This window comes from Malaya genurostris, chromosome 1 (assembly GCF_030247185.1).
Source record: "Malaya genurostris strain Urasoe2022 chromosome 1, Malgen_1.1, whole genome shotgun sequence".
Classification (NCBI taxonomy): Eukaryota; Metazoa; Arthropoda; class Insecta; order Diptera; family Culicidae; genus Malaya; species Malaya genurostris.
Genome location: NC_080570.1, coordinates 60640902 through 60664716, shown reverse-complemented (window position 1 = coordinate 60664716; position 23815 = coordinate 60640902). Strand labels below are relative to the sequence as shown.

The 23815-nt window shown below is 35.6% G+C and overlaps 1 protein-coding gene across 2 annotated transcripts in view; it reads left to right on the top strand.

The window, feature by feature from the left end:
- LOC131440207 (sodium-coupled monocarboxylate transporter 1) overlaps positions 1–23815 on the top strand; it is an 82948-nt gene that overhangs the window by 44030 nt on the left and 15103 nt on the right. Inside the window, exon 1 of one of the 2 annotated variants that reach the window (XM_058611285.1) lies at positions 11808–12012. The exons of the other annotated variant lie outside the window; for it this stretch is intronic. The gene's annotated coding sequence lies outside the window, so the exon portion shown is untranslated. Of the gene's footprint in view, positions 1–11807; positions 12013–23815 lie in introns of those variants that run through there. 2 annotated transcript variants of the gene reach the window in all.

The following is a 23815-nucleotide window of genomic DNA, read 5'->3' as shown; positions in this document are numbered from 1 at the left end:
GCCATAAAAATTGACAGATTTTAAACCATTGCGACATGGCAGCGGTTTTTGGTTGCGTCCATACTTTCTGGGAAAGTCTTTAAAGATAAAATTCAATAGCGATTTATGGGACCATACGGCCTTTCGTTTGAATAGAAGTTTGTAAAAATCGTCACGCCATCAGTGACAAAAGTGAGTGACAATTTTTTTCATTTTTTTGTGCATATCACCCATATTCAATAACGATCGATGGGGAAGGTCTAAGGTCCCATAAATCGTTGTTGAATTTTATCCCGATCCGACTTCCGGCTCCGGAATTACAGTGTGATATGCATAAAAAAATGATTTTTTTTGAAATCTGAGTTTGTGAAAATTGGTTCAGCCATCTCTGAGAAAATCGAGTGACATTATTTGTCACATACACACATACATACATACACACACAGACAGACATTTTGTGATCTCGACAAAATGAGTCGAATGGTATATGACACTCTGCCCTCCGGGCCTCGGTTATGGAATCGGTTTTCACAGCGATTGCATAGCTTTTTTATATGAGAAAGGCAAAGCAGGGAAAAATGTGTAAACTGAAATGACTCAGCATCATCCAGCAAACTGACGTCCGTCTGTCACATGAAAGCACATTAACAAAGTCAGCTCTGGTCTCTTCTATCAATATGTAATATATTTTTATTAACAATACCATTTTGTTAGCTAGGAACGTCTGCTTTCTATTGTAAGTGTATGTAAGTGGTAATCGCAGTTCGTCAGCTATTAATTTAAGTCTGTGAACCCGGTTAATTTTAACTGACACTTGAGTGGTTATTTTGTGTCGAGTAGTTAAATTAAACTAAAGCGGCGGCCCATTTCAAAATTTAACGATCGGAAAGTTATTTGGGTTTATTTTCCACTGGAAATAATTTCAACTAAAGAATTAATATTAGAATTTTCATTGCAAGATTTTTTTCAGTGTCGGAAAATTACCATCGATTTAATTTAATTACCATGTCAATAATATCCATGCTCTCGAGAAGGATTATGTTTGACAACATCAAATTAACCGCTCGAGTGTCAGATTTTAACCAAAAGTTAAAATTAATCGCAAAATGGTACACAGCCTATGTATAAGAAACTTTAAAAATGTCACCCACATATTCCAGTGGTTCGGTTCGGTTCGATCATCAGCCCGACTATCGGACAGATTTTGCACGATCGTGGCACTGCGATCAGGTTACCATCGGTCAATTTTGCTCTATTAGCATCAACCTTCAATTGCATCCACATTATCGGACTCATGATAGGCCCGATAGTGTGCTATAGAGTGCCAGGCATTTGTCGTTGTGCTCGACTCCTCGTTGTGCTATCTTCTTCACTCTTTTACTTACAGTCAAGCCGACGACACGACCTGCCACTCGTCTATTAAAACTGTATCGCAAATTTAACTACCCCTCAGTAGCTCGTAATGTCAAAACGAAATTGCTTGGAAAAATATTCAAACTGGCAACACAAGTTGATATTTTATTGATTTTGAATAACAGTTACCATAACCTTGGTTACTGTATATTGAAGACTTAAGAAATGTAAACAAATGAAACTGCAAAACGGGTATATTATTACGAAATAATTAGAATGAATTCATCGGTTCAAGTGGAAGATCCGTTTTATGCAGTTACAAGTTCTCCAGCATCATTAGCTGTTAGTCGGTCTTAGTGTAGTAATTCTAGCCACATTTGTGGCTTGAAATTAGCCAATGGGTAAGACTACAAAGTACTACTGTATTTGGAAAGAATACACGGGTTTGGCATTCAAAACAATTACGCCATGCTACTAACGATAAATAATGATACCTCAAATATAATCTACTTGAAGGAAACGGACATACAAAAAACTACACTGATCTTGAATTGAATGTACTGCAGAAGCTTGGACTCACTAGGGAAAATCCTTTTATTTTCATTCGTCACTGTATTTGTCATTCTCCTCAGATAGTTTAATGTACGTAATAGTATGAAATAAAATTAGTGAATGATTTTTAAGCGTTTCCTTCAATTCTCATTTATTCATTGTATTGAAATATGTTAGTTTTTGAAATTTTCTAAAATGTAATATATTACAAAACACCAGTTAACGTTCGAAAACGAATCAAACGGATGAAAACAACTTAAAAACGTGTCCATTGAACAATGGATACAGAATCGTAAACGAACGTTAATCGATTTGGGTTTGTGTTGCAGTTAGATAACAAACCTAAAAATACGTCACAATGTTGAAGAAAAAATAAACATTCAAAATCAGCTGAAGCTACTTTGCGCACGTGTGCCGAGTCTCCACGTGACGCGGATGGCTTACGTTGCCTGTCGATTCCCGGAATACTAACGATACTACCTAGGTCTAGGGAAGACTTCAGGTGTGATTGGATTTACACTTGTTGCTGTTGTTACATGATGATATGGTAAATTTTTCAACAACCTTTCTGGATGTTAGTCCATTCTAAGAGATGGTTTTCTGAGGATTGGTTTATTCCGGCAGATGTTTTTCTGGTAGGAGATCTGTTCTGAGTGAAATTTTATCAGACAAATGAACTCTGGCAAATGTTTTTTCTAGGGAATAGTTTATCGCCCTTGCAAGGTTTTATATGTCCAACTCTAAGATCATTTCTGAATATGATGAACTGCAAAGAATAAAATCTGTATTAGCTGAATGAAAATGATGTAATATAAAGATAATATTTGGAACGTAATCATGGTATGTTTATATACCACAACATACCTATATTGAAAGCTCGCAAATAAAATTTCATGCACTCACTTTTATTACAGCTTGCACTCATGATGGCTGTAACATTTCACGTTCTACATTTTTTAAGTTACTCTTATAAAGTGGTAATGAGGGACCAAAAGTTAAATAATTTTAACTGTTCCTCAACTTTATCAAATAGTTTTGTTTATTTATTCGGGGATCCTAGGTAACTAGTTCGTAGCAACTTAAACAGTGTTGCTCGAGAAGAATATTTTTATCATTATCAAGGGGTCGCTATATTTGTGGTAACTGGTGGTAAATCACTAACAGACATGTTTTATTTCGATTTATCTTCGGAGTGCCTGGTCGTGTCGTCGGTCAAGCTCAGTTAAAATGCAATCTGATGTTTCGCGCACGATTCGTCCCACGAAATTGTACTGTAACAAATTAGCGACCAACTAAGAAAACAGTAAGTTATTGTTGTACGTTCAGTAACCTAATTTTAGCTAGAGTGGATCTAAGTAGTTTTCACAAGGCACTTACTAGCATATACTGGAAGGCGTACTCAATAAGAAGATATATTTACTCAAATGTTGAGTTGTATTTACTAAATTTCATGGAGCAAATGGAGAAAAACGTCGACGAATGTTTCAACTTTGGTTTCAAATCCAGTTTAGAAATTATCGTGTATTCTCAGATCAATTTTTATTAGTTGGTTTATCTCTAAAAGGCATGCAAATTTTACCACTTTCCTTCTATATATACTGAATAAATCAACATAGAAAGAGTTTCGTCCTTCTTAGATTGGTTTACTTTTATGCTTCCTGTGTGAATTTTAAAGTTACGCCCTTGCGCATTTTTCGTGAAGTTTGTTGATTTTCGCGACTAAGATAAATCTGCGTGTAATTTTATCGTCTCATTTACTATTTGCAGTAGTAAAAGGCTAAGAACTCATCTGAAATAAAGAAAATAAATAGTTTCGCTCTTCCTTACTAGCAATTGAAGTATCGCCTTGTTCGATGGCATGGAACACGGAGGGCGAAACTTACGTAAACAAATGGAATGACAGTTTCGCCCTTTATAGTTCTTTGTATTACTAACATTTCAATTTTTATGGAATCCGAATTTTTAGGAAAAATTGTAGGATTTTGAAGCATTTATTGGTAGGTGAGATTTGTTTACTTTTGTAAGATTCGACCATCTTCAAAAAACAGCTGAAATAGTATTTACACAGATCAGCTGTTTTTCAAAGGAGGCCAAAACTAACATTGACAGCAAATGAAGAAAAACACCGATGAATGTTTCGAATTTGGTTTCAAATCCTTTTTAGAAATTATCGTATATTCTCAGTTCAATTTTTAATTAGTCGATGAATTACAGATATATGAAGGTTTGAAGTAGCGTTGTAGAAATGTAGCCCAGGAGAGCGTTCTAGGGTTCAATTTTCTATACTACTGCCACCTACTCGACTGTTCACCACGATCTTTCAAAACGTTTTTCTTCATTCCTAAACGATAACAAAGTTCTCCAACCATTTTCCAACTACAAAGATTGGAATACTTCTCAAGCGATTACCACAAGTATAAAACATGCATTTATTCCCATTTAGTTTAAATCATACGTGAATTCAACCAAACAAAAAATAGCGTAATGTGAATGTAGTTCCCAAAGTACTGTCGATCGCGGTGCCATCTGCCAATGTTTGCCTGGTTCCTGATACAACATTTTACAACAGTTTGTCTGTTGTTTGTAGTTTTAGCATTTCAATGCATTTTAAACTCAAAATAGTTAATCCTTTGTTCCTTACTGTTTTTCATCCAAATCTAACATTATCACTAACCATCTTTATCTATCCTCACTTCAATAATTGAATAACAGCTCAATAATCAACAGAGTGGTATGGTATTCCGTCTAATAGAATAAAAACTTTTACGATTCATCTCTACTCACAAATAAGACCAAACTACATGACGGAGCGTCAATAAGTTTACGGTGCACATATTTTCAATTGAGAGAACAAAGCGCTATTTTGTTAATGGTTGAATTGATCGATTTCGCTAGCTAATGACCAGAGCTGAAAGGTTTACCGTCCAAAGCAGGTGACTCGACATGTGTTTAGCAGGTAAATTTCGCGTTTATTGATTATTGTGTTCCTGTGGAAAATTTTGCCATCGGCGATCACGTTGTACAGAGGGGAAAGTTCGATTCGTGTTACACTGTAACTTCGGAAATCCGCGTAAAAAAAACATCAAATTAAAGATTACAAGGTTTGGATTTTGAGCGGTTAGTGGAAGGAAACTAAGCCGTCTTAAAAAAGAACGATAGGTTCCTTTGGATTCCACTATGAAAAAACAATTTCGTTATGATACTAATGTAATAGTGAACGATAAGATACCAGTCCCGGGTTGGCGGTTCAATGCATAGGACAGTGGTCTTACAAACCAGTTGTCGTATGTTCGAGCCCCGACTTGGAAGGATTTGTAGTGTCAGTAGAATCGTAGCACCAGCCATGCAATGGTTCTGTACACTCTGGATCGGTTGCGAAGTCTGTTGAAACAGAAGGTCAAATTCCACTACAGGAATGTAATACTAAGGCTTTACTTTTTTAGATACCGGTATTTCGAAACGCTTTTTGCGTTTTTCATCAGTGTCTTTATAAGTCTGTTGAAGAAAATTTGCTGTGCTGTGTCTTTTGTAGTAATGTAGGTAGATTATGTACTTCCTATGTTTGTTTTTTGTGTGTAGCAACTTAAAGAGCCAGGAATATTTGTTGTCTTGGTCGTGATTCAATAACAAACTTTCCGCAACGTTTAATTTCCATGGGGTGGAAATTTGTCCCAAAATTTTTATGTCATTTGTAGAAATTTCATGATCATCGATAAATACATGTTCTGCTACCTACATTTGAAATGATATGGTAAATCCTTTTCAAATTCTTTAGCAGCTTTTACTATTTTTGCGATATGCTCTTTAAAGCGAGTTTTCAAAGTCCTTTTCGTCTGTCCAATATATTTTTTCTCGCAATGAGAACACGAGATTGATCTTTTGTTCTTACTACTGAAAACCAACTCCAAACAAAACTTTTTCAGTTTGGATTTGGGCTGATTTACAATATCTCTGTTGAAATCTACTGAAATTTTCTTTAAATTTTCTGTTCTGGTGTAAGATTAAAATTTTGTTTTTGAAAAAATCAATTTTGAGACTTATGGAATTCAAAATCGCAAAACCGATTTTTTCAAAAAAAAGACCACTTAACTATGGAAATCCGCGTAGAAAGAAACTGTAAAATTGAAAAAAATAAAATTTTTCGATGCCAAATGTCTTAGAAATGCTTGAATCGTCCAGATCTGGTATAACCCAAAAAAAAACAACTTTGAAACTTTGAGATTTCTCGAGATTTTTGAAATCGAAAATATTTTTTGAAGCCGAATGTCAGAAATGTATAAAAAAATGAGATCTGGTTTGATAAAAAAAATCTTTTTAATCAATAATTTTCTAAGTGTTAAAGAGTTGACTTTAATAAATTTTGGGATAACCCTAGATCTCGACTTTTCACACATTTCTAAGACAAACCAAGAAAACCGCGTAACTTTGGAAATCCGCGTAGCATCGGAGATCCGCGTGAAAAAATTGCGTAAAAAACTCCTCCGTGTAAACGATACATGTAATAAAGTTTTAAAAAATCTACACTAACTTTGATTTGATTTTTAGTTGAGTTTCAAGTTTGGTTATAATTACCTCTTGAGTTGAACATTTTTGCCTTTTTCATATAGAAAGGGTATGCAATCACTGTGAAAACCGACTTTTGATTCGAGGCTCGAAGTTTGTCGAGTATGTATGTATGTAACATTTTTTTGAAATTACTTTTGCCGGAGAAGGCTGAACCGATTTTCATGAACTGTGCACTGTGTGATATGTGCAAACAAAAATAAAAATAAGTGCACTAACTTTTCTCAGAGATGACTGTACCGATTGTCACAAACTTAGATTCGAATGAAAGGAATAATTGTCCTATACAAAGTTCCTGAATTTTATTTTGATCTGACCTCCGGCTCCGGAATTACAGGGCGATTAGTGAAAATAACCTGTTTCAAATTACTTCTTCACTTTTCTCATCGTGACCGATTTTAACAATCAAATGAAAGATCTCATAGCCAAAAGTAAAACTCCCAAATTTCATCCGGATCTGACTTCCGGTTCCGAAATTATAGGGTAAAGTGTGTTTAAAATTTGAAACCGTAACTTAGAGCGGCGAAACAAAAAACGTAAAACAATTTCTAATCTGGCCTTGAAACTACTCCAATCGGTGGTTATTATCAGTAGACAACCAAACAAATCGATTTCAGTAATCCTGGTTTCCGATTTCCAATTCCGGAAACACCAGAAATAGTAGATGTATATTCCAAAATGGATCTCACTAATTTTTCTCAACGATGGCTTGACCGATTTGCACAAACTCAGATTAAAATTAAAGATATTGGATTGTTGAGTTTTATCCGGATCCGACATCCAGTTCCGGGATTACAGGATGAAGATTGTTAAAATATGTGTTCCGTCACTAAAACTGGCGAAGTAAAAAACGTAAAATAATTTCTCAACTCGCCTCAAAACTGTTCTAATCGGTGGTCATTGTCAGTCAAATTAATTTCGGCATTCCTAACAGTTCGGCTGAAAAGTTCGTATCGTTTAATAGAAACACACATTTTTTTGCCAAAATTCGTTTTTATTATTCAACATAATTGCCATCAGAGGCGATACAGCGATTATAGCGATCTTCCGACTTTTCGATACCATTTTTGTAGTACGATTTGTCCTTTGCCTCAGAATAGGCCTCAGTTTCAGCGATTACCTCTTCATTGCTTCTAAATTTTTTACCAGCGAGCATTCTCTTGAGGTCTGAGAACAGGAAAAAGTCACTGGGGGGCAAATCTGGAGAATACGGTGGATGAGGGAGCAATTCGAAGCCCAATTCGTTCAATTTCGGCATGGTTTTTCGTTGTTGTTTTTGATCGATTGTGAGCTCACGCGACACCCATTTTGCACAAAGCTTTCTCATATCCAAATATTCGTGAATAATATGTCCATCGCGTTCCTTTGATATCTTTAGGGTGTCAGCTATCTCGATCAACTTCAATTTACGGTCATTGAAAATCATTTTGTGGATTTTTTTCACGTTTTCATCGGTAACAGCCTCTTTTGGACGTCCACTGCGTTCATCGTCCTCGGTGCTCATATGACCAGTACGAAATTTTGCAAACCACTTACGAATTGTTGCTTCGCCCGGTGCAGAGTCTGGATAACACTCATCAAGCCATTTTTTGGTATCGGCGGCACTTTTTTCATCAAAAAGTAGTGTTTCATCAACACACGAAATTCCTTTTTTTCCATTTTTTTCACAATAACAAAAGTAGCTTCACTCAAAATGCAATATCTCACAAACTAATAATCAGACAGCTGTCAAATTTATACACGTATCTTTTGAAGGTTGGTACTAACTGAAAATGGTATGGATTTAATTCTAGTGGCGCCCTCTCATTTAAACGATAAGAACTTTTCAGCCGATCTGTTAGCTCGCGGTTTTCGATTAACGACCGAAGTTTGTAGCCATATACAAAAAATTGGATCCCAGTCCCTTTTCTCGAACCGACTTCGATTATGCCGGTTCCCGGATTCCGGTTTTGGTTGTACCTGCAATAGTGGGACCGGCTTTGTTTTCTCAGGTATGGCCTAACCGATCTGAGTACTGATTCACTCTGTAAATTATACTAGTTTATGGACAATCCTTTTTGTTTTTCAAGAATCAAAGAAAAATATTTTTTAGAACACCGCACATTTATATATATGAGAATATGTAAGATATGAGAAAGGCATCAGTGCAGCACTAGGTGGATTAAAACAGGTTTTGCCTTTCTCATACAGATTTCATCACTAAGAAAACCGACTTTTTAACCGAGCCTTGGAGGGCCGAATGTCATATATCTTACGACTCAGCTCGACTCGGTTCCAGAACTCAAGCGTGATAAGTGAAAAATTACCAATTTCATTAGTATTTTTTCACGTACGATGATCAAAAGCAGGTACAAATCCCATAAAACTGTCTGATAAATTCTTCTAGTTTGCAGTCCCATGGTCCTGCTATTGAATATCATCCTGATCGGACTTCCGGTTCCGGAAATATAGGATGATTAGTAAGTAAAAGTAAGTGGTAAAGTTACTGTGAAATTTTATCCGGATCCGACCTCCGGTTCCGCAGTTACAGGGCGATGAGTGTCAAAGTTTTCAAATCGCCATATGCAATTTACACAGCCGGTAGTGCAGTAATACCGTGGCGGTGGTGTAGTGATATCAATAATAATAATAATAATAATAATAATAATAATAATAATAATAATAATAATAATAATAATAATAATAATAATAATAATAATAATAAAAATAATAATAATAATAACAATAATAACAATAATAATAATAATAATAATAATAATAATAATTATAATAATAATAATAATTATAATAATAATAATAAAAATAATAATAATATTACTATTACTGTTTCGATTCAATGGGATATAAACAGGTGGGGCAGACCACATGGCTTGCTTGCGTTGGTAACCAAAAATTTGTTAATATTTTGACGATGACGACATATATGAAAAACATGCTTTGATTCAATGCCAACTAGTTCGAACGATGTGACGAAAGCAAGCACGTGGTTTTTAGTTTTACTTGGCTTGCTGAAGCAAAGTTGATTTCACTAACACAAAAAAGTTGTGTTTGCCCCACCTGTTTCTATCACATTGGTTTAGATTGACTTACATATGCAGAAATAACAGAAATGCAGGTTCGTTTGATTTGTTAAATTTCGTTTAATTGGTTTAATCGAAATAGAGCATGAGATAGTAAGTTTAAGTTTAACTAGGTTCAAAACTGTTCCAATTTGTAGGCCATATTAATTGCTGGCAAATGAACCAACTTCGGCTATTCCGGTCATCTGAATCCGATTTCAAAAGAATTTGAAATGGTGATCAAGAACTGCAAACCACCATACTACTTCTAGATGGTCAAATCGATTTTCACAAACTTATAGGTTAAAAGGAAAAGTCTTACAGTTTCATACGGAATACCTAATTTTGTTGTGGATACTAATTCCAATTCCGGAACTACTGAAAAACAGGATTGGTAGAGTTTGTTAAATTAAGTCCGAACAAATTTTCCTATTTCTATTCAATGAACAGTTGTTTTTGTGAATTCGACGATAATATTGATGATGTTAAGAGTAATATGAGAAAGGCATCATTACACCACTAGGTGGATTACAACAGGTTTTTTTGCAGTTTTGCTCTAAATAACGGTTTAAAATTGTAAACACATCTCAACCTGTTGTTACGAAACCGGAAGTGAGTTCCTAACAAAGGTCAAAAGCAGTCTATTTCGTCAATATACGACCTTTTTACGAGAGAATTCAATATAAGGGGAAATACAACGACGAAATTTAGTACTTGATACTTTTATCAACATTCGATTAATATTCATTTTACTTTTTATCTAGTTTGAAAAGGTTGACATCATAATTTGACATGGGATTTCGGTACCTGGTGTGCAACTACAAGTCAGATCATACAAATCGCATTACGTTCGACAATAAAATTTCATTACATTTCGTAATCATCAGCTCACATTTGTGTAAGTTTCGAATTTTAATGTAAATATTCAGAGCTGATCATCAGATATCTGCTTAGTTTCAAAAATATTTTCAGATATGTTTGTGATTTATTTCAAGATTCGGAAACTTTTATCTCATCACTCCTACTCCCATGAATCCCATATGAAACCAAGACGAAAAAGTTTAAATGTTTCATTTTATGTTGGATTTAGAAAATCTGTATGATATTTGTATTCTGTATCTAGTCTGCATGTGCATGTAAAAATCTGCGTCATCTTTTTCACAGTTTCATCCACACTTTCTTCAAACCTTCATACTTTCCGAAACTTTCTCATAATAATCACCGAAATTTTTGTTTTGGTGGAGCTTTAGGCGAGTTTTGCAGGTTGACCTCCTTAGGCAAAAACATCATGGGTGGTTTCGAGTAGTGCTTCGATGCCAAATCCTGCCAAAGGGTAATGTTACCTTCGAGGGGTCAAAGGAAACGTTGCAGGCGTCGTCCATTGCGATGCATTTCGGTTGCACTGACCACCCGTGTTAGAGCTCTCTGGTTCGGGATTTGGCTATCGCAACACACTTAGAACTGATGTATTGATGAAGGCTGTAAAAGGCATTTCGAAATACTAGTGTCGCCTCTGGGTCGTCTGGATCTGCTTGAACGTATCTACCGAGACAAGGTCGAATTGTCGATTCCCAACTGTTTCGCCATCCACCTGTTGGACCGGTCTGGATTTTCTGTGGACACGTCCAAATTTTTTTTCGAGGCACTTTTCGCTTGATCATAAGTTGTACAATCTATAATTTTACCCATATTAGCTACGTTAAAAAATCGTGAACCTAACACAGCATATATTATTGATAAATTTCGCATCTCATAGATTAATCGAAAGATATCGGCTTCTTTTCTCGCAACGGAAGGTATATAACCCCTTAAAGTGTGAATCGTAAGCTTCTTTGGTGAGGTAAGGAAATTTTTTGAAAAGTTCGCCTATCATCACTGGTGCGCGTGTTCCCTGCGTGCCATGGTTTCATTGCGCGGAACACTTGATCCAATAGATCCGATTGTTTCCGAACACAAAGCAAAAAAAAAAAAAACGTGACAACTGATAGCACGAGTGGAAAGCGCCGACGGTGGCTCATAGATTCAATAGGCCATTTGATAAGCAGAACTAGAGCCAAAGTTGGTCCGATGTCCGCAAATCAAAACAGTACGAGCCTCCATTTTTGTCACTACAACAGTCAATGGAGCGGGTTTGTATTTGGCCGCGAGCGATGCTGCGCTGGTCGGTTTACGTCACCAAGTGCTACGATTGAAAACATCGTATGAGTGGTAGTTGGAACGGTGGGTGTGTTGTACGTAGGATGCAAATATTTATAAAAGCCTCCGAGTGGTTGAAGATGGTCATATACCCGGAAGATTTGGTTTCTTGGGCGGTGCCGATTTACGACCATTCCGCAGCGGGTAGCTGCGAATGACGGTACACGCTTGCGTGCGAATCACGAGAGGTGCTAGTGCTAGTCGGTGTTTGATTAGGTGGCTTCGAGGATAACGTTTTCCCAAAGAATACATTCGGACTGTTGTTTGTTCAGTTGTGACTTTTTTTGTGGCAAGCTGAGCGGGAATTAAGGTATGTATGTTCTGAAAACGGTATTACTTGACTCTAGTGGAATAGTGGATCTGAAAAATTCAACATCATCAATGCAGTTCACTTCAATGCAAATGGGCTATGATGTGACATGATTTTGAACCGAATTTCGGAAGTGTTAAAGAACGCGTGTTTTTCCAAAATTGTTCTGATATTGCCTGGAGCAGCAGGAGATTGAACTAGAGAATTGTGAATCTGTCCAAATAACTATAGTAAATAGGTCAATAAGGCCATAATTGGTTCTGGCTGGCTGGAATCACCTTCTACGCAGCTCCACGGGATATGACTTCCAATCCAAAGGTACAGATGGTCAGAAGATTTTTCTGATCCAAAGGGCAAACAATGTGACCAGTTTGAAAGATCTGTTATCGACACAAGAATTTTGATGAGTTTTATGTTTGAAGTATGAACTGCACTTCTACCTCAAAAAAGATCAAACTTTCACTTACTATATAGTTCAAAATTTTTTGTTATGGAATCGATGGTGTCAAAGGTTTTCATGAAATGAATAATTTTGCACTAGGTAATATTTGAAAGAAAAAAAAAACAAAATGTTACAGTCTTTGTTAATGCAGATTCGGAACATAGCATCAAATTACTTTCGAAATATTATTGCAAAATATATTTATGTGAATACTTGTGTGTGTTTTTAAGTGGTATCGAATAAACTTATGGATTAAATATCATTCCCAGAAGCTCGCTTGCGGATTTGGGGACAATATGCATACTGAATTCTGAAATTTGTATGTATTCTTATTCATAGGGCCTTTTGTTTAGTCGGGTTCATCAATGCCAACAGAGAAATTTGGCTCATATGGCACGTTTCTCCAATTATTTAAAGCTTCATCACCAAAGAATCGTGAATCTGAAGGTTTCTGAAAAAAACTGCAGATATTTTTTTATATGCTGACTTTTAAAAATTGATTTTATTCCAGACATTATCAACATTTTAGTAGTTAAAGTTATCGTGACTGTATTTCTTTTGTTCGCTCAACCAGTTCCGTAATACTCTATGAGTCACTTGGAGCCTGCAGACAATATTTTTGAGTTCGTGAAACTTTTTCGAATTTGTTAGAACATATTTATAAATTTTATCTGAACACAGAAGGAATATTGTAAAAATAAAGAAAATCTGTGCAAATCTACAGATTTTTTTTGTTTATGTGGTGATAATAATAATTCAGGTTTGATTCCACAAAGTTTTCTTGTAACAGTCAACATTTCGTTGGAACAAACATGCTCTAGTTTAGAACAAATACATTTTGCTTGAATATTTGATATTTTGGTTTAAATTAACATAAATCGCGGTATGTATCAAATAATCTCACTAGGTTTTCTCGAGAAAGGCTGAACTGATTTTGACGAACTAGGATTCAAATGAAAGGTCTCGTGGTCTCATATGGAATTCATGAATTTCATCCGGATCCGACTACCGGGTAAAGTGTATTAAATATTGTACATTTTTGCATATTTTTGGATACAACAAAAATTTACACCGTAGTCTAGAGTACGATGTCAAAATTGTATAAAATCTTCAAAATTTGAATAAAAACTAGTAGGGTTTGTACCTTATGTTAGTTGATGGTCATATGAACCGACATCGATTATACCAATTTTCGGGTTCCGGTGCCGGTATTCAGTACCTCTACAGTATTCCATTCTAAAGGTTATTTTCAAACAATACCTTGTTTTTTTTCAAGAATCGACGAGAAACATTTTGAATACAATATCGCAGTATTATATATGAGAATATGATTGATATGGGAAAGAAATCATTACTCCACTAGGTTGATGAAAACAGTTTTTTTTTGTTGGAGATCCAAGCTGAATTACTGGTGCATTTTTCCAACCACACGTTTTCCTTGCACAAGCACGGCTACCAAATAAAAGTTCAACAAATCAACGCAAAAGTTTTTGTTCTGTGTATTTTCTAATATCCACGTAACTGGTAACCCTGCTCACAAAATTGACAACGTGCAAAAATGAAACAAACTAATAAAGCAAAAACATGAATTAGATGTTTGCGTTGTCATTTACAGACGTCGACGTTGTGTCAGATCAGAGCAGTTGCACTTATGGTCAGAGTTGCTTATGATCTCTTTTGCATATTCTCGATCATAGCTTCACTATGTGCTGTGTCCAAGTTATTTGAAATAATTATTATCGATTCCATAACTCATAAAAGCAGAGACTACATATCTGAAACTCAACACGGTTTCATGCCTAAGAGGTCAACATCTACAAACCTTGTAGCTTACACATCTTTTATCATCCAATCTCTACAATCGCAACTACAGGTTGATGCTATCTACACCGATTTCTCAGTGGCATTTGATAAAATTAATCATCAAATAACATTTGCTAAACTCGACAGGCTTTACCGAATTGGATACATTCATATCCTACTGGTCTCGAGATGTCGTTGAAAAAAGGAAACTTCACAACAGTTCCTTTCACTGTTAGCTCTAGAGTATCTCAAGGAAGTCATTTAGGACCGTTCATATTTTTACTCTGCCTAAATAATCTCAACTTCTCCGTGACATGTTTCAAACTATCATTTGCTGATGGTTTCAAACTATATCATCCTATAAAGGAACTAGGACTTCTTCTGCTAGCTCAGTTTGACACATTCGCCAAATGGTGCCGCAATAACAGGATGGTACTGAACGCCTCCAAATGTTCCGTTATATCTTTATCCCGAAAACGATCAATAATTACAGTCGACTATCATCTCTTGCAAAATGTGTTCAAACGTGAATCCTTGGTAAAGGACTTAGGTGTTATTCTCGATCACAAATTGGATTTCATGAATCACGTTTATTATGTAATTTCGAAAGCTTCCAAACTCCTAAGAACTTTACCAACATGAAATGCCTGAAAACTCTTTATTGTGCGCTAGTTCAATCAACATTAGAATACGCAGCTATCGTTTGGTCACCTCATTATGAAATCAACATTGATCGTGTCGAAGGTGTTCAACACAAATTCGTTAGATTTGCATTCCGCATTCTACCATGGTGGGACCCAATCAAACTTCCTAGTTACAAAAATCGCTGTCGGCTTATTGAGCTAGATCCGCTGTCTGTACGTAGGAACGTTTGCAAGGCTGTCTTCATTGCTGATCTAATTCAATCACGTGTTGACAGTCCCAATCTCCTACTATTGATCAATTTTGACATTCATCGTCGTAGTCTTCGTGCTCATCCATTTATACGAATTCCCCATACTAGAACCAATTACGGATATAATGAACCTTTTTCCAGTATGCGCCGTTTAATCAATAGTTGCTCACAGAACTTTGATTTTCATCTATCTCGTAATGCGATACAGTGATTATTACATGATTCTTTATTTTTGCAGTTATAGTACTAATGTTTAGTCTCTCCGCTCGACCACCCCTTTCGTCTCTCCACCTTCTCCATTGAAAACTAAGAAATTCGCTCGTTGAAACTAATCTTTTTGTATCTCCACTTCTCTTTTCTTCTTCGATCTTCTACCATCTTTTCGAACACTAATTAGATCTTTATGTCGGTTTTAACAACGTTTACTTGCTTTCTTTTTTTCTCCGTCTTCCACCATCTGTTTTGACCACTAATTAGATCTACATGCCGGATCTAACCCCGTTTCATTCTCCAACTCTCATTCACCACTCCTTCCTTTTTTTAAAGCATATTTCTCATTTCTAGTTTTAATGCAAAATCACCATCGCTTACCCGGTGGGTTTGGTGTCATCTTATTACTTTAGTTAGTTAGCTAGGGTTAGTTTTAATTGATAGCATTAAGTACATACATGTATCTGTGGGATTGTTGTAATCTGTTGATATAAACGACGAGGAGATTTTATGCCTGGAGTGAGCGGGCTTTTTCCTGCTCCAAATGAATTTAAAAAAAATTTAAAAAAATGTTCTGTGAAAATCTGTTAAGAAAATATTTAAAAAATCTGTAGAAATCTGTGAATTTTGATAAAATCTGTGATCTGTGACACAGGATCTGAACAGTAGAACAGGAAAACAATCTGTTGTTTTATAGAAAAATCGATGAATATGGTAACTCTGTTTATGATTACACTTTTGCTTCAGTACACTTCACTGTGCAGTTCCATTTGGAGTGAACTGTGCACCAAATAATCGAGACTTTTTGTCACCGGTACCAATTGAAGAGGCCAGTCGACTAAAGTCAAAGGGGTACCAAACGAGCCAAGTAAACAAACACAATTTAATAGCTGAAAATTGAATAGTAGTATTGTAATCATTGCTTGAGAAACTAGACCAAGATTTTAATTAATTGTAAATATAGCGAATTTCAGTAATACAAACATTACGGATAATGAGCAGGCTTGAATATATTTTGATTTTGTATAAGGCTCTGAACTTTTCCTGTCATCTAAAATTTGACACGAAACACAAACTCGGAGCTTCAGACTTATAGAAATCCTTATCCAATGAGTAAACACAGTGATAAGTACTCTCCCAAAACTAATACGCAAAATTGGCATCAAACCCGATTCAATACTTTACTTCACTCTCGCCTATTGCAAACAAATATTTGTTAGTAAATACTTATCAGTGCTAGGAGGATCGTAGAATGATGTTTTTCTCATCCTTTACATGATGAGAAATTTGATTGTGTTTTAGGTCAGAAATCAGCGAACCGAGGAGAGGAAACTCCTCAACCTCTGCCGTTTGTTTGTTTCTCTACGGCTACTGTTTGCGGTACCACTTGATTAGGAATTCGTTCGCAATCATTCATTTGTCAAGTTGTGTGTAAATATCTGACTGTCATATATAGTGAACACAAGTTTTTAGCTTTCCCGTGTCCACCAGATCTACCGATTGTACTAGTGAAACCTCACCCGAACGGCCACGGGGCAAGCAATGTTTAAATATGAAATGTAATTTCTTGAAATTCCTGAACACATCTCCAATAAATAATTTAAAGAAACAGATAACAGAGTATTCGAAATTGATTGAACCCACATAGTAAAATTGAAGACAAACACGATAAAAGGTCTTAAGTGCAAATGAGAGTTTCTCTTTGTTTACTTTCTCCTTCGATTATTACGGTCCTATCGGTAATCCCTCTCTCTAACTTCTTACATAGAATAACGACTGAAACCATCGACTTTCAATCTGTAGCTAAGAAAATGTTGGGAAATGCAGGGATATGCCGTAATTACTGAGAGAGTAATTAAACAAAGAGAATCTGTCAGTTGCACTTGGGACCTTTTCTAGTGTTCATCGAGAAATATCTGAAAATGTAATATAACGGTCTTTGTATGCTCATTACTAAGCTGTTTTCCAATCAATTTTCTATACACCGTGAACTTTAAGATATCTCTCTATTAACTTCATTTTCCGTTATGATTGCTTGTGATTTACATGATTGTCGCTTACTAGCCCGACTATACCTATGAATCTATTTTTTCGTCTTTTCACCGTTAAAAACATTTACAGTTTACAAGCGGTTATTCGAGAAAATTTACAATCAGTTTTTAATCGAATTTTCACTCTTCTTCAAGCGATTTTTTTAAGCAGTTTTTCGAGCAGTTATTTTAATTCTTTCGAGCCGTTGTTTTATTGTTTTCGAACAATTTGTTCGTCTTTTAGCTGTTATTCGAGTAGTTTTCAACCTGTTATTCGATCTGTTTTTCAATAAGTTTTTAATCGATTTTTCACCGTCCTTTGAGCGAATTTTTCAAAGATAACTAAAAACAAAAAGATGTCGACTTAGGACCACTACGATTTTCTACACTTTTCATGCTGTTTCACTTGAAACGCAAATCAAATATCAGTTATACCAGACTAAAGCCTAAGGAACAAAGAAACAAACGCACCTAGTATCAGAAATATTTACATACCTATAGTTACTTCAGCAAACTTGAAGAAAATAAAATCTCTGATGCACAAAATTAGTTTTTTAATCTCAACGGCACTGACGCTATTAAACGGAAACCATTATGATAGTGGTTTGTTTACATTTCCTATAACACGTTCCCAAATTAGAATGAACACGTCAACAAACCACCGATAGCTGTCAAATGAAGTTCATTCAGTGAATTTTGTGAGGTTATGTCATGTTCGTGCAAAACTTAATTGCCCGTAATAGTGCAGAGCTCAAATTTTCTTTCGATTTCCTGTTTCAAAATCGGAAATGTGAGGTTATTGTATCAATAGTAATCTCATTAGAAGAGTATTGCGGTTTACTCGACCAAAAATGATCAGATCGGGTGCAATATATTCGTTTCGGTTCGAAGAAGTAAGAACACAGAAATATTAGTTCGACAAATGTGATAGCGACGCGCAAATTTCAAGCGAGTGCTCGAGTGTTCTGGACCAATGCATCGAGCAGAGATAGCAGATCTCACTCTAACTAACGATTAAAGGTTTACTTTATAAACGGAAAAAAGCAAACAATTCAACATTTTTATGAAGTTTTTTAAATCCCTGTTTTGGCCGTTAGTAGTAATGTTCGGAAAATCCCAGAAGGAAGTTTCATTGGAAATTATCGTCATGCTTCAATTACGGTTCAAGTTTTCCATCGATCATGCCCACGTTTTCAACGCTTTTCAAACGTTTCTGCAATGTTGTTATTGGATGAACTGGTCCGATTCTCGCAACCAGCCGTTCATGTGAATACCTGTTATCTGTACCATATTGACTTTATTCTTAGCATCGATTAGTTCAAAATTTATGAATGAGACTACAGACCACTAGGGATTCTTTTTCGCCATCTCCCCCCAAACACGTCCTATCTAATCCTATTCCTAGAACCAACTAGTTAGCACTTCCAGCTAGCAAACTAATCCAGTTGAGCGGCACTCGTTGGTTCAACAGTAGTTTGTAAATATTTGACTCCCACTCAATCGGGGCCTGCCTGTTGATAAGAATTGTTGACCTACGCGCTGGATGACTGCAGTCTGCGGTCAGTGTGGTATTGCGGGCTTAGATTGCGGTTCGAAATGTATGAGGCCTGTTGGCACGGAAGCTTACTACTGATTACAGTAGCGCGAAACCTGAAGTTTTGCAGACGTAAGGTGCAATGCTGCTGATTACCATCATCGTAATGTGCTGGAAATTATATATTGTCGATGTTGTTTTTGTTTTTGTGATTACTGTTGTTGCTTTCAGCCGACGATTCACTACTAGTGATGGTAGCCTTGGCTGGGTGCAATCATTATACTAATGACATATTAGTGCATGGGTTGGCTAGATTGTTGTAATTTTGCATTAACAATGTTTTGTTAGTTTGTGCTATGATTCATTTCGGTAGTCATTAGATGCTGAGTTCTATAAGTCTATGGATGACGTTCTCTGAAAATCACTAGACTATTCCAATTTGTTGGTATTTGTAGTTCATTCGTTTTCTTAGAAATTCGACTGAGAGGTCTGTAAATCCTTCTATTGTACTTTCTCGAGCAATACAATTGTTCCGTTCTGTACTGGTATGGGTTTGGCATCTTGCCGTTACGGTAAATTGTAACAGTAAACAACGTTCAGGTTCTGCCTAAGTAGACGGCCTAGAAAGTTAATTCCGGCTATCTTGGATCCTGATTTTTGATTCCACTGCGTTAAAATACTCCGAAATGAAAATCAGGCTATTTTCTCACAGATGGTTAAGTGTCAAATTTTTTTATACTGGCACCTAAAGCGACGAAGTGGAAGGGGGAATTTTTTTTTAACTAGGTTCAAAACTGTTCAAATTAATGGGTCATATTTGGTACTGGTCATACGAACTAACTTCGGCTATTCCGGTCTTTGAAATTAGATTTGAGAAGTAGTGATAATAGTGGTCGAAAATTGCAAGAAGGATCTCACTCACTTTTCTTCAAGATGGCCAAATCGATTTGCACAAATTTATAGTTTCCAAGAATAAGGTCTTACAATGGACCCGTTGTGTATGATTTTGATATGAAATTATGTATCTTTGCGTGTAATATTACAACCGATTTCGTGTAATACTACAACCGATTTCCAAAAATTAAAAGTTTTATAGTTCCATAGTTGGCTATCAAATTTTATCTGGATCCAACTCCGGTTTATGTCCATGACTTTTCTTCAAATCATCATTTATAGTAATGCAACGAAAAAGTTAAAATCTGTTATATTTCGAATATCTTGCTAGTTAATAGCTAAACGAATCCAATTTGACTATATCTGTCTCAAGATTTCGGTTAAAGAAGCATCAGCGGTCAAATATTCTGATACAGAACACACTTTGATTTCTCGAAAGCGGCTGATTCAAGGGGAGAGTCGCTTAACACAAACTATATTGTGCCTCTAAAAGAAACACGTGATATACTGTGAGTCTAAGTGTGCCACGTTGTTCCCCATGAAACAGCTACTTGTCAAAACTGAGCCCTTTGTGTGCCGCAACTGTGCAACTGTATGAAAACGAAAGTGCCAATATTGATAAATGCGCCAACGCATTGTGTTTATATGTGATTGGCACATTGTTCTGAGCGTCCTCCCCTTGGGCTGATTCGATTTTCACAAACTCGATTTCAAATGAAACATCTCATACAAAACTTCTAAACTTTATTCAGATCCGACTTCCGGTTCCAGCACTACAGGGTGATAAAATATCACACCATTGTTTAGTTCGACAATGTTAAAAACATTAAAGAATCTCTGAATTGGACTTTGAACTAATCCAATCTGTATATTATGTTAGTTGGTGCTCAAACAAACTTGAAGATTACCAGATCATTATATATAAAATCTGTTTCAATCCACCTAGTGGTGTAATGATGCCTTTCTCATATTACTCTTAACATCATAAATATTACTGTGAAATTCGAACAAATAACTGTTCATTGAATAGAAACAGGAAAGTTAGTTCGGACTCAACCTAACAAAATCTACAAATCCTGTTTACCCTTTAGTTCCGGAACCGGAAGTAGCATCCACATGAAATTTAGGTCTTCCGTGTGAAGCTGTAAGACTTTTCCTTTGAACCTATAAGTTTGTGAAAATAGATTTGGCCATCTTGAAGAAAAGTGAGTGAGGTCCTTTTTGCAGTTTTTGATCACTATTTCCAATACTTCCGAATCCGGATTCAGATGACCGGAATAGCCGAAGTTGGCTCGTTTGCCAGCAACAAATATGACCAGTTTGGATTTGGAGCAGTTTTGAATCTAGTTAAACCTAGACTTACTATTTTAGTCTTTATTTCGGTTAAACCAATTAAAAGAAATTTAACAAATGAACCGAAATGAATCTGCGTTTCTGTTACTTTTGCATATATAATTCAACGAAACAGAACAAAGACCGCTTCGTTCGTGTTGTGTTTTCTTCTTCCACGTTGCACGTACCGGTGTTGTACATATTGTCATTCTATATGACGGTTTGAAAACTTTGACGCTCATCGCCCTGTAACTGCGGAGCCGGAAGTCGGATCCAGATGAAATTTCACAGTAGTTTTTAAGACAATGCCAGCTTCAATTCAAGATTTGTGAAAATCGGTTCTAGCATCGCTGAGAAATCGAAGTGAGTTCTATTTTTGGTGTGCTTCCAGAACAGGAAAAAGGAGGACCAGCAGTGCCGAATTAAGTTCATGTGCTCTTAAACTACAAAGTTTTGAAAACTAGTAGAATTTATCAGACAGTTTTATTGGATGTTGACCTTTTTTCATAAAATAGTTTTATTTCGGTCTATTTGCTTACAAGCTTCATGTGACCGATTGACCCGATTTTTTAATACAAATGTTATTTTTAATACTGGATCTCGTAGTCACCCTTTTTCTCAGGGAAGAGGAGTTTCCATTTTCATACAACGAGGGTTGAGAAGCATTTTGTTCGTGGATCGTCTTTTCATCTATAGTCGCATCGTCGGTATTGGTGTTGTTAAACGTATTTTAATTGATGGTTTCCATTTTTTCCTCGCTGTTGTTCGTAGTCTTATGCTCGTTACTAGTTGCTGTAACTGCGCCTTGTACATTGATTGCAGTTGATTGTTGGATTGATGCTGGAAGCGTTTTTGAAGCAGAAGTAAGTTCAAATTGAATTTGGTCTTGTAGGCCAAGTTGCAGGCATTGTTAAATCGTATTTACCAATTTCGTACACTCTATTGTTCATTGCACTGTATTGTCTTTGTTTCTGTCGTCTCGACTATGAGCCATTTTCGACTATGTTGGATGAGATGCAAATACGAAATGTGGGATTTGTACCTGTTTTCGAACATCGTTCGTGAACAAATACTCATGAAAATAATAATTTTCCATTTATCACGCTTTAGTTCCGAAACCGGGGATAAATAGTTCAAGAATTTTTCAGGAAATTAGCCTTTCATTTGAATCTTAGTTTGTGAAAATCGGTTGAGCCATTTCCGAAAAAATTGAGTACTTTTTCTCTAATTTTCACATATTACCATGTACCTCCGGAACCGGAAGTCGGATATGGAAGAAATTCAATAGCAGGCTATGGAACCACGAGACCTTTCATTTGAATCTTAGTTTTTGAAAATCGGTTCAGAAGTGCAGAAAAGTGAGTGCATATTTTTGTAACATACATACACACACTTTAAGTTCTTATACAATGTTCGAGAGTCACATTTATTAAAGATTTCTTTTTATTTAATAATATCTATAGTTTTTATACTAGCATTACAATTTGAAAATCGTTTAATTTCTATTTTATCTACAGAAACCGGAATGAATGAATGGTATTTTTGTGTTCCTTGAATAGTAATTGCTTTTGAATATTGTTCATTAAGAAATTGCTTGGTATTTTCATAATCTAATATAGTTGCATAGGAAAAGAAAACTCGTGTTAGTTGTTTTGAAAAAAACAATTTTTTGAAAAATTAAAAAAAAATTGCTTAGAAAATATGTTACTTTTTCAAATATTATTTCTCCATTCTAGAAACTTGACAGTATTTTACTTTGGACTTCAGCTACAACATATCAAAAAATAAAAAATATCAAAAATATTATTTTCAGATACTTGAATTTTAAGTGTTCTTTTTGAAATAAAAATCAAGCAAAACAATTTTTTGAGTAGTAATAATGTTTTTACATAGTCCTAATAATCCTAAAATATTGCAGTAGACATTAAACAGATCGGACCCACGGATTCTGAAACATACATTATGGAAAATTTTCAAGGGATTTTTGCTTAGTTCCTTCTCAAAAGTAAGACTAGAGTAAAAAGAGTAAATTGATGATGCAAATTGTTTCGTTTGGCCATGAATGACGCTTATGCAAAATTTGAGCCAAATCAAAAAAATACAAAAATTATAGTTCAAAAACCTTTTTTAATCCATCTATGTATCTATGTTCTAATCCATCTATGTAATGATGCCTTGCTTATATTGAATATATTTTCAAAAATATCACTTGAAGATTCTGTCAAGAGATTTCTTTTTCAATCTTCAATATAATAAGAAACTTTCTTTGGGTATAAACTAACATAACCTTTTCAATTTGTAAACAGTTAAGTCAAGTTAATAAGAATTTTTCTTTATTTTGCATCGTCGTACTAAATCATTAAACACACTTTACTCTATAGTTCAGGAACCGGAATTTGGATTCGGATGAACTTAAACAGCAACCTATGAGACTAAGCAAAGCAAAGCAAAGAAGCAAAGTCTTGGCATTGCATATTCCTTTTGTGGAATTTGGCCTTTCTGTTTCAACAGACTTCGCAGCCGATTCTTAGTGTACAGAATCATTGCATGACTAGTACTATTGATCCTACTGACACTAAGAATCCTTCCAGGTCGGGGCTCGAACATACGATAACTGGCTTATAAGACCAGCGTCCAATGCATTGAACCGCAAACCCGGGACT